This window comes from Myotis brandtii, unplaced genomic scaffold (genome assembly GCF_000412655.1).
Source record: "Myotis brandtii unplaced genomic scaffold, ASM41265v1 scaffold28, whole genome shotgun sequence".
NCBI classification, from domain to species: Eukaryota; Metazoa; Chordata; class Mammalia; order Chiroptera; family Vespertilionidae; genus Myotis; species Myotis brandtii.
The window spans coordinates 3,302,188-3,314,192 of NW_005360676.1; the positions used below are offsets into that span (position 1 = coordinate 3,302,188).

A 12,005-nucleotide genomic window follows, 5' to 3' on the forward strand; every position below is an offset into this window, starting at 1 on the left:
GATCCGCCCTGCTCTGTGCATGACAGGGGGCGGCGCCCCAACTCCCCAATCGGCCCTGCTCTGAGCCCGACCAGGGGCTTCACCTAGGGATTGGGCCTGCCCTCTGCCACCCGGGAGCAGGCCTAAGCCAGCAGGTCATTATCTCCCGAGGGGTCCCAGACTGCGAGAGGGCACAGGCTGGGCTGGGGGAACCCCCCTCCCCCCGCCCCCTGAGTGCACAAATTTTTGTGCACCGGGCCTCTAGTCTATATATAAAACCCTAAGTGACCAGTCGACCATTTGGCCTGTTGCTATGACCAGGAGCTGTCCCCTGGTGGTCAGTGCGCTCCCACAGTGGGAACACTGCTCAACTGACTGACAGGTGCCAGACACTGGGCTTACAGCGAGCGAGCACAGCTGCTGCGGTGTGAGCCTTTCTTGTCTCCAGGGGAGCGCTACTGAGCAGTGGTAGCAGGCGCAGCAGGGCCAGGATGAGCGGGAGTGGTGCGGCGCCTAGCCGAAGCTCAAGCTCCTCCCTGGCCGCCTGAGGCTTCATGTACTACTACATCCCTCGGGGGATGTCGGACTGCTGGTTTTGGCCTGATCCCCGCAGGCCAGGCAGGGGGATTGGGCCGAAACTGGCAGTCCGACATCCCCCGAGGGGTCTAGGACTGCAAGAGGGAACAGGCCAGGCTGAGGGAACACACCAGTGCCCAAATCCGTGTACCAGGCTCTTAGTTATAAATAATATTTTTATAAGAAATGATTCCTGATTTCAGTTTACTCTAAAATACTCTAAAAATTTGTTCCACTTATTTCCACACAAATAAATTTCAAGTTTTCCTACCATTCTATATGTAATAGAATAAAGATAGTACCACCAACTTCACGTAAGAAAATAAATCCTTGATGTTCTAATTTTCTTATTCAAATACTATTATAATGTTTCTCTTTCTACAAAGGATGAGAAAAAAAGAAAAAGAAAATATAAGAATTATCATTTTGTTTTTGTTGTCCAAATTACATTAGACTCAATATATATTTTTATTTTACAAGTTGTTGCTGATTCTAAATCAGGATGGGTGGACAAATGATCTCAGCTATAATAATTAACTAGAAAGTATTAGTGGCTCATTGTTGTTATTTATATAGTTTGTGCAGTATTAGTGGTTGGGAGAAGACATTCCTTAAGAGTGGTGGAAGTAGAGGTCCATCTTACTAGAAATAAAATTGTTTTTGAAGTTCATTTAACTGAGCATTTTAGGGAAATATCTCTGGGAAAAACCTATAAAGGGTTATAGCTTTGCTAAGGATCATAACTCTTACTCTCTGATATTCAGGCAGCAGGTAGTAACCATCATGCTTAAGATTGTGCTTCCACTTACTGTTGACACCATTAAAATTTCTAGAGATGTTTGTAGCAGAGAAGATTACAGGCAGTGGCAAATCTAGGAGGCACTAAGGATGATGTGGACATAGGAAAGATACACATGATACACAAAGTGAATTGGTAATATAGGGATGGTTCAAATACTAATACATGGTAAGGGAGAGTCACACATTTGCCACATAATATATGGACTAAAGTAAAATAATCTCAACTCATAATTAAATAATTCCACAGAAATTGTAAATAATTTTTGACCAAATGAACTCTTGTCTTTTGTGTGTGTTTTATTTTTTTATTTTGAATTTTTTCATGAGTTTTCTCTTTACATAAAGCGATCCTGATACATCTTTCTCTGCCATTCAAAAGTAGCTTATTATAGAAGCTTTTCAGATCAAGCTAGTCTCTCAAACAGATAATTTTAATAACCTAATTAGATTGTCTGAGCGTTTCGCTGTTACAATGATAGACAATATATAAACACCCAAACTGTCACCTGAACACTCAGCATAGCCAAATTTGCATTTGAATAGTTGCCAGAATGTATTTTTTTTTTTTTGCTTTGGGGTCCAGTGCCATGCATTCTTTCAGTCTTTTGTAAAAGAAAAATCTGCAGCAAAATTGCAGAAAGCCTTGTTAATTCATTTTTTAATGAATAATGCCCTTTGGCATTTTCTTTGATAGTTATGGTTTGCTGGAATGAATAGCATACACTTCTCTTTTTGGATTACTATAGCCCTTTTTAAGCTTGAATATGCCTGGGGGGTAAAATAGAGGGCTATCCATTTGTACACATGAGGGAAAGTACTTAGATGAATACCAAAATACAAGTATTGGGGTGCATAGCGAATTTGCTTAGTGGAGATTGAGGACTGAATGATTTTGCCCATGGAAAAATATTTTAATATGTTGTATAGACCAAGGTTATGCTCTCACGTACAATGTGAATTAATAATTCAGGTGGTTTCTCAGACAATATAGCAAATAGTAATTTCCAAACTATGTTTTTCTTTTTATTTGTATACTTTTATGGGTCAGAGTTTAACTCATTTTCATAAATGTTTATTGATTGGCTACAAAGGTCCTGTTACTGTGCAAAAACACTGAGGCTATATGCAAGCATGAAATGTGATCTCTAACTTTAGGATTTGTATCAGATCAGAGGAGACAGACAAGTATCTAGCCAACTATGATGCGATGCGATAGGAGGCATTATAGAGACATAACAAGTAAATCATAACTAAATGGAAAGAGCAACTCATTTTTCTGGAAGGGACATCTGGTCAGATTTTGCAAAACATAAGACATTTGAATTGAGAATGGAAGTGCTGGTTGATTTGTGGCAGATGCAAAGGATGTCAGAGCATTTCAACAGGGTGAGAACTGCAGGCAAAATCCCTGGGTCAAGGGAATCCTTGGTAATGGTGAGGATGACGAGAAGGAAAGTAGTCTAGTATGGCACTGGGAAATGGGAAGAGATGAGGCTGAGAAAATAAGATGTCAGGATCGGTTTCTACTTAAATGTGACTTTGTAGATATAATCAACAACAGGATCTGACAGTCAGGGGCCCATGATAATTCCTGGAATAATTTATGTGTGTTCATCAATTGTTTTGAAACAGCTGGAACTTAATACCAGTGATTGGTTTGAGAATTTGGAATCAGAATATGATTTTAAATGAGTTCCTGGTCCTGATATTTCCTTTTTGTATTATTAGCTGTGATATGTCACAAGAGTAACATAAATATAAACAAAGAAGATTATAATTATGTAAATTATATAAACCCTATTAAAGGTTTTATAGGAGCATAGGTATAGTCCAGTCCTATCAAAATTTTCAATTAAGGAGAAAGGATCCCAAGGCCAATTAAGTTTGGGAAACTAAATAATAAATCACCTTTTATAAGAATCACATTCAGAATAAAGTTCTGAAAATCCTGAAATAGACAATCTTATTTAACTTTGTTAAAATCATTTGTTTGAGCAAATATACATATTATTTTCTTTTAAAAATATGTTGTTATTGACTTCAGAAAGGAAGGGAGAGGGAGAGGGAGATAGGAACATAAATGATGAAAGAGAATCATTAATTGGCTGCCTCCTGCAAGCTCCCCACTGGGGATCCAGCCTGCAACCTGGGCATGTGCCCTGACTGGGAATCGAACAGTTACCTTCTGGTTCATAGGTAGATGCTCAACCACTGAACCATGATGGCTGGGCCATATTATTTTCTTAACATAAACGTTTATTAACCTTCTATGGAACTAATTCACCAAGGGCATACTTCTTGGATCATACAAGTCTCTTTAAATATTTCAAAAGTGAATGGCATTAGGTTAAATAATGGCAGATATCAGAGATGCACCATTTACCAAGCACATGTGTGAACCATAAACCAGTCCTTTGTGCGTTTTTTCTCAAAACCAATCCTTGTCTTTCTGGTGCTAGCTACATTTGCCATATTGCTGAGCAGCAGACTTTTGGCTGAATTAAGCTGATAGGAAACAGTGGTGAAAAATTAGAGGGTAAACTAAGGGCAAAGCCAAGGTAAGTTTACCAGTTCCCACACACCCCTCCCCTTGGCTCCAGCTCTGATTGGACAGGATCTAAGTGGTTCCAGCAGCCTTTGGCTCAGCCAGTCCCTAGGTGCAAGTATCACTACCTTCTGACTTTATCATATACTTAAAGTTTGTAGTTTCTCCTGTGTTGATAATACTTCACTCTTTTCAGATTGACTTCATAGTTCTCTCATTCCCAGTGTTACAAGCCATCTCAAACATTTTAAGAGAAGTTTCTGTGTCCCTATGGGGACTTTGATTGATACAACACTGTAAAAATTTCTTCATAGCCATTAGATTTGTATAATTACTTTAAGAGGCTGTTATTATTTTTCCTTTCTTACAAATAAAAATGAGAATACAGACTCTGTACTTTTATTGTTTTACTGAATCCCAACCCAATGGTACTCCATACTACAAAAATGTCATTTGCAAAAGCCCTCACTACAATAGAAAATAAGAAAATAATATGAATAAAGGCATGTTTGAACTCCCAGCTAATAATAGTCATCTCCCTCATTTCCAAGATGCCTAGTAAATTTAATTACCACTCAGGTTTGAGAATCTTGCCCTTAAGTTCTTCAACAGCATCTAAAATTTCATGCCTCCATCCTAAAAATCACAATGTTAGAACATTTTCTCCTGTGAGTCCAGGTTTTTAAGATGTGAAGCTATATGCAAACAGATTGGCACACGGTTCAATATTTCTTCTTATGCATCTAAGTCTATGATAAGAAACAAAGCTGGTTTTAGGGTTGTATGTATGTCTTCTAGTCATTAACAGAGCACTCTTATCAGTTGATGCTAATTCTATTGAGACAACATTAAATGGCCCCTGCCATCGTTTGGAAACGAAGTACATTTTTTAAAAATATATTTTATTGATTTTTTACAGAGAGGAAGGGAGAGGGATAGAGAGTTAGAAACATCGATGAGAGAGAAGCATCGTTCAGCTGCCTCCTGCACACCCCCTACTGGGGATGTGCCTGCAACCAAGGTACATGCCCTTGACCAGAATCGAACCTGGGACCCTTCAGTCCCCAGGCTGACGCTCTATCCAGTGAGCCAAACCAGCTAGGGCACAAAGTACATTTTTTCTCTTTATCATCCCAGATAAAAATTTCAAGATATTAGAAGATGCTAGAAGAGGACTACTATAATTAGTTTTTTAATCTAGGTATTTTATACAGTTTTCTCTTTCACTGTATTTTCCCACCTGCTACTCAGTGACATAATTAAAACACCAAAATCACTTATTTTCAATATTCCTAGCAAGTTTGACATAATAGGAATAATATCTTCAGTACCTACTGCCAAGTCTCAAATTCTTTATGACTATTAATTCATGTCTAATAATAGTGATTCTATATTTTCCCTCTTCCTTTTCTTGTTTAGTTTAACAATTTAATAACATGGTTCTATATATTTTACTTCTTTTGGTGAATCAGCAGACAGAATGCTTTTCATTGACATTGATGCTCAAAACAGTTACTTCAAGGATATGTTTGAACAAGAGACATTCACTGGAAATATTGCTATGTTTTAAGATCACTGACTTTTCCCAGTTTCAATAATTTTTTAAACATTCTTTTCCAGAGACAATAAACTTTGAACCATGCCAGAAATCACTGATTTTTATTCATAAGTTTTTTAGGTATTGAACAAGGTGGCTCTTATACTTACTTTTTTAGAGGTATAGACTTTATACATTTGTGTGAAAAAGGACATGGGAAAGGAAGTGCTGGTAGGGACAGTGGAAGTGTAATCTGTCAGACAGATTTTATTGCAGTACAATAGCTATGCTCTACTTGGTTTGCACGATCTCCTCCAAACTTAAAACTAACTGGCTGTAATCTTGAATATACTCCGAAGCTAATGGAAAGTGCAGAGGGATGTTGGGGCATCCAACAATATCTTTTAAATGTGGTCATAACTAAAATGAGAGCACGCCATGTAGTAATAATGAAAGTTAGCTTTTAGAATTCTCAGCCTCCTGGATTTGGGAAGCAATCAGAATAGCTCTTCCCGTTGGATAAAATGGTCTTTAGTACATGTGTTAGCTTAGAGGGGATCTTCACAAATGAAAGGAACAAAACTGGACTCCGTCAAACCATTCTACAGTAAGGATTAAAAGCCTATTCGGCAAGTTAGTCAGATTATAGCAGCCACAGAACACTGTGACCGGCATTAAGTCTGAACCCACGCATAGTTTCAGCTGAAGGAAAAAGAGACCTGAAATCAGACCTCATGATCTAGAAAAGCTAAAAAGAAGGCCATATCAAAATCTCCAACTGTCAGCAATAGGAACTGCCCATTTTTTTTTTTTAGATCAGAGAATTGGCATGATGAATAGGCAGAACTTGTGATTAATATTTAGGTCAAGGACTCATTTAAAATGTAGAAATTTTATAAGGAGATAAGAAACATTTCTCTTCAAAATAACTGCATGCATTTGTACAATTTTCCTGTTCTTCAGCAGTTCATGGACACTTAGAATCCAAGTTCCTAACAGCTTTTTACAAGATAAAATATATCTGTTGTGGACTGAAGTAGAGATATGGTACTACAGTCTCATACCAGAAGTATCCATCCAAGTATGAGACTGTACCAATCCAGGAAATTTATATGAAAAGGAATTAATGGACGTCAGATTCAAGAAGGAAGGATCCACAGGAATGGGTCATCTATTGAGAAATCTCATGTTCATACCCAGATAGTTTTAGGTATTAATTAACTTATTAAAATAACACCTGATAAATAGTTTTAGCATTTTTAAATATAATACAGTTTGAGCTCATATAAATTTAATTATTGCAATTTTAACCAAAACTCATAAGTTCTCCACTTAAGTCCCACTGCTTAAAATGCTGACTCATTTATTTCTTGATTAATTAGGTAACATTATTTTTCTATTCTAAAATAATTCAATTCCCAGTCATGTGATCCCATAAGTAGTTCACAACATGAATATTTGTTTTCTCCAATGGCAGCTAGAGTGTAGTTCTTTGACTTTTTTTCTGTGACCAGCTATGTAAAAGCTGTCTTCCTTTAAAGGGTTTATGTAATTAGGTCAGGTCCACTCAGATAATTTTTCTGTCTTAAGGTCAACTGTTTTGGGACATTGATTATATCTACAAAACCTTCTAGAAGTACCTAGATTTGCATTTGATTGAATAACTGGGAGAAAAGTATGCCTCGCTGGGGATGGGAATCTTGGGGAGCCATCTTATAATACTGCTTTCTGCACGCCCTAAAATAATAACAGTTCATAAAGTAAATACAGAAGTATACCAATCTTCCAAATTTTCATCTTCCTCTAAGAAATCTCTTCATGCTTACTTCATTTTAATAAAGTTATGTTAGTTCTCTTCTTTCTCCAACATTAATAATGAACTTTTTGAGGAGAGAAATTATGTTCTATGTATTAGGAATCCCCAAGTAGCACAATGCTTGTAGATTAAAGGTACTCAATATAAATTAATGGAAATCATACTTAATACTAATAATTTCAAAAGAGTTAAAATACTTGTCCACACATCTCATTGTATACCACCATCCTTTCTGAGAAGATGACTTTATGGAAAGTGTAAAAGTTAAGAAAGCAGTAATTTATAATACAAAATTTAATGATATTTTACATATGAAGAAAACAAGACCATATATTCTTTACATAGTCACTTAGAAAATGGCATATTGTGCTTTAATTTTAGAATAGATATTTCTGACTAAGAAAGCATTTTGATATACTTTTTAAAATGTCAACAGTATAAGAGAAAATGTCATGTCTGTTTTTAATCCCCCCACTTCATTCCTGACATCTAGAAAAGACCCAGAAAAACAGATAAGAGATAAAAGAGATGGCTTTGACTCATCTCCATTTGTTGCTCTAGCATGGACCTGTCACTGCCACAGCTTCACTGAACATGTGTAAAAGGGTTAATATGTCAAGAGATCTACTGCAATTTGCCCCTGATATTTACCTTTGCTTTACTAAGGAAAGTGTGTGAACAGGTGGAAAATGTAGAGGCATATAAACCAATACTTACCAATATATTTATTTAAAATGATCCATTACTATTTCCAAATACAATGAGAACTATATCATAATTTCTAAAGACTTGTTGACTAAGCAATCCTGAAAGAACAATTGAGAATATTTTATGTTCACATTTCTTTCTTTTGGTTTATTGTTATTGTTTTTTAATTTGAGTTAAAAATCTATATCGTGTTGCTATTATTTTCCTTCCTATTCAAAGACTTATTATAGCTTGTAATTTTACTTCTGGAAATAAACATTTGATTACAGCATAGGATGTTCTCTATCTGCTGATATAAAATGTCACTCCCAACTCATGTACAATGTTCATTCTTAATCCAGTATTGGGCTAACCATCATACAACTTTTTAATTTGGATTTGTTATCTCCCCCCCCCCGCCACTTAAATTTGCTAGGAATTATAGAAATCTTGCTCAGATAAGTTAAAATAGTAAATCTAAGCTTTTAATTTGAATGTGAGATAAATTACATACCTATTTAAGAAAACACTCTAAATTTCTGATTAGGATACAATATGGAGTAATAAATAACTTTTACAAACCTTTTATCCAAATGCTTGATGATAAAAGTAAAAAAAAAGGTGTTTATTTTATCTACTTTACTAGAGGCCCAGTGCACGGAAATTGTGCACTTGCAGGGGGGGCGGGGCTCCCTCAGTCCAGATTGCGAGAGGGCGCAGGCCAGGCCAAGGGACCCTACTGGTGCATGATCAGGATCAGGGGGGATGTGGGAGGTTGGCCAGCCTGGAAAGGACCACAGGAGGGCTACAGGGTGTGCCTGGCCCATCTCGCTCAGTCCCGATCGGCCGGACCCCAGCAGCAAGCTAACCTACCAGTCAGAGTGTCTGCACCTGGTGGTCAGTGCACATCATAGCGACTGGTTGATCAGTCGACTGTCTACCCCCTGGTGATCAGTGCATGTAATAGCAAGCGGTTGAATGGTCTTGACATATCATTAGCATATTACATTTTAATGAGTTGAATGGCAGACTGTACAACTGGGCACTTAGCATATTGGGCTTTAATTATATAGGACTAGAGGCCCGGTGCATGAAATTCGTGCACTCGGCGGGGGGGATCCCTTAGCTTGGCCTGCGCCCTCTCGCAGTCTGGGAGCCTCTGGGGGATGTCCAACTGCCAGCGTAGGTCCAGTCCTTGGTGAGCAGGCCTAAGCCATCAGTCGGACATCCTTAGTGCTGTGGCAGAGGCGGCCACTGCCACTGAGCTCACCAGCTGTGAGCCTGGCTCAGGGCTTCTGGCTGAGTGGCACTCCCCCTGTGGGAGTGTACTGACCACCATTAAAAAAAGATTAGTTAAAAATATACACCTCGCTGTGCAACATTTATAGAAATAAACATTGTTGCTACTACATGCAAAAATTAAGGGGGTGAATAAGGGCAGAAAGAGAAAATAAGGAAGGGAGAGTAATGCCCCCCCCTCAATGAATAACAGTGATACTTAACATCTTTAAAACTTGATAACTATATGTCATAACACACCAGATTGTATACCACCTTTGAACATGCTGAACTTGACCTTTCAACATCCTCCTCAGGGAGCTTGTTGAATAGCCAGCCTCCTCTCCACCTAGCAAGCACTGTAGATGGCTGCAAAGAATGCTCTCTCAGCTCAGTGAACTTCATCCCTTGTCTTTGGAGGAGATATAGCAACCCATCCAAAAATAGTTTTGTTCTTCACTTTCATTATCTTTGTTATACCCGCACTGTTGGGAGTCTCCTAACTCCAGCTCCAGAGGCAGCTTGCATTGGTGTTTCTTTATAGAGTTGGCAGTTTCTGGATGTACTGTCACTGTGCCAATGAACAGAGCTGCTCTGTCCATTAGGCACAATAGCAGCTCCCCTTCCATGAGACAAAATTAACCTGTATTTCATCCAGGTTTTCAACAATTAGCACACAGGAACACACACCTTCATTATAAACTCTTCTCCACATCCAGCCATCTAGCTATTGCAAGCCAGCATTCCTCACAATGATCTGTCTTCCATTACTGCTGACATGAGGAACTTCTCCTCTCTCAAACCCCAGACATTCCAGTAACTTCTGCTACTGGTATTCTTTAACCAGCAAAACCCACCTTATTTTCATCCTCTACTATGAACAATTGTTCACCTCCTTGGCTAACACTGATTTATTACATGCTTTTGAGAGTAGTATTTGCTCCTTCACATATTATGATTTCAGGTATAGAAGTTAGGAGTGATGTCTCTTCTCCTTTCTCATTGTTGCTTACAGTCTATTGCTCTTTCTATAAATTATGTTCTCTTATAAGCTCTTTTCTCTTATTTTTATTTATTGATTTTGAGAGAGAGAGATTTTGCTGTTTCCCTTATGTATGCATTCATTGGTTGATTCTTATATGTGCCCTAACCTGATCAAACCCGCCACCTTGGAGTGTCAGGATGACACTTTAACCATCTGAGCAACCTGGACAATATTTTTATGGACTCTTTTTATTTTGGTTCTACTATCTACTTGTCCTTATCCTAGTTCCTTGTCTTCCTCTCCATCATAGTGGGTGATTCCATCTCTATGTGGACAATTCATTAAATACAAGAGCTTCTCATTTATTCATTGACTCCCCTGCACCAAACTAATCTTCACTTTATTTACTCATTCCCAAAATCACACACTAAAGTCTTGTAATCAGACAGCACAAAAATGACTAAAATAATTATTTTACACTATAATAACAAAATCCTATTCCTACCACTAGCTTAAACTACTCCTCAAATAATTTTTTAATCCATTGGTCTCTATAAATTAAAGATGAAGTAAAGTCCCCATTTTAAATCATCTATATCTGAACACATTCTATCCCACCTCCTTCTACTGGAACAGAGTAACTCATGACAACTCCAACCCAGATCTGTGTGCTTTTGTATTATATCCCATTGTGTTTTTCTTGGAAGCTTACACTCTCATCTTTTCCTCTCTCTCTCTCCTTTCTTCATTTATATTTGTCTTTTGTCAATTGTATCCTTTCCACTGTTTTTACAAAATCTAAAATATTATTTTAAAATAATGAAAAATCATTAAACACATACACACATATCCCTCTTTCCAAAACCCTTAATTAGTCTATCCCTCATTTTCTCTCCTGTTAATATCTTTAACATTTTTATTTATAAGCTTATTATTTCTCTTGTATAACTCTAATAGCCCCGATTTTTTACCCAACTCACTTTAATTGGGTTTATTCCCCCATCACTCCATAATTTATACCATGAATACTCATTGATTTGACATCCTAAGAATGTCTTACTCTTTCTATTTTCCTCAAGCTTAATAATATCATCATGCAAATGACTTCATGACTGTTCTTCTTATTCCTACTATAGGCTATCATCCATTCACATATCTCCAATCTGTTCTTCATATTGTGGAATGATCATTTTTAAAAATAAATCTCAGCATGTTTTTCCTGTACTCAAATAATACAGGAAATATTTTACATAATAATTATCCCATGAACAAAAGTATCCTTGGAATAATAATTTAAGTTATTACTATGTTCTTTAATAACTGTCATGATCTATCCTTAACTACTTCTTCATGGTCATCTAACATAATGCCTTCTTCATTCTACCCTCAATTCTCTGCACTCATCTCAACTGGCCTTCTCTTAGTTCCTTAAACACGTTATGCAAATCTTACATTAAAAAAAATAAAGTTTGCCTTTCCACATGTCATTTCTCTTCAACTTTATCTAGTTAATTAATTCCAACTCTTACTTTAGATGCTTGCTTAACTCAATTTTGTTCTGTCAGGGAAACATTTTTTGTATTATGCTCATTCACTTATAGTACCATCTACTGATCAGAGTTTTAATTTAGTCTTTTTTAAAAAATTGATCATTTTTATTATTTTTATGTCAACTACTTGAACACAGGACCCCTGTCTGCTTATATTCACTTTTGTTTTCAGATGTTCACCAGAGTCTTGGGTATGCTGTAGGCATTAAATAAATAATTTTGTGAAAAAATAGATGGCTTTTTTTCTCTTA

General features: G+C 37.1%; 1 pseudogene; it reads right to left on the reverse strand.

The window, feature by feature from the left end:
- Positions 1-535, reverse strand: part of LOC102239208 — a 2,741-nt pseudogene extending 2,206 nt beyond the window's left edge.
- Between the last annotated feature and the right edge of the window lie 11,470 nt (positions 536-12,005).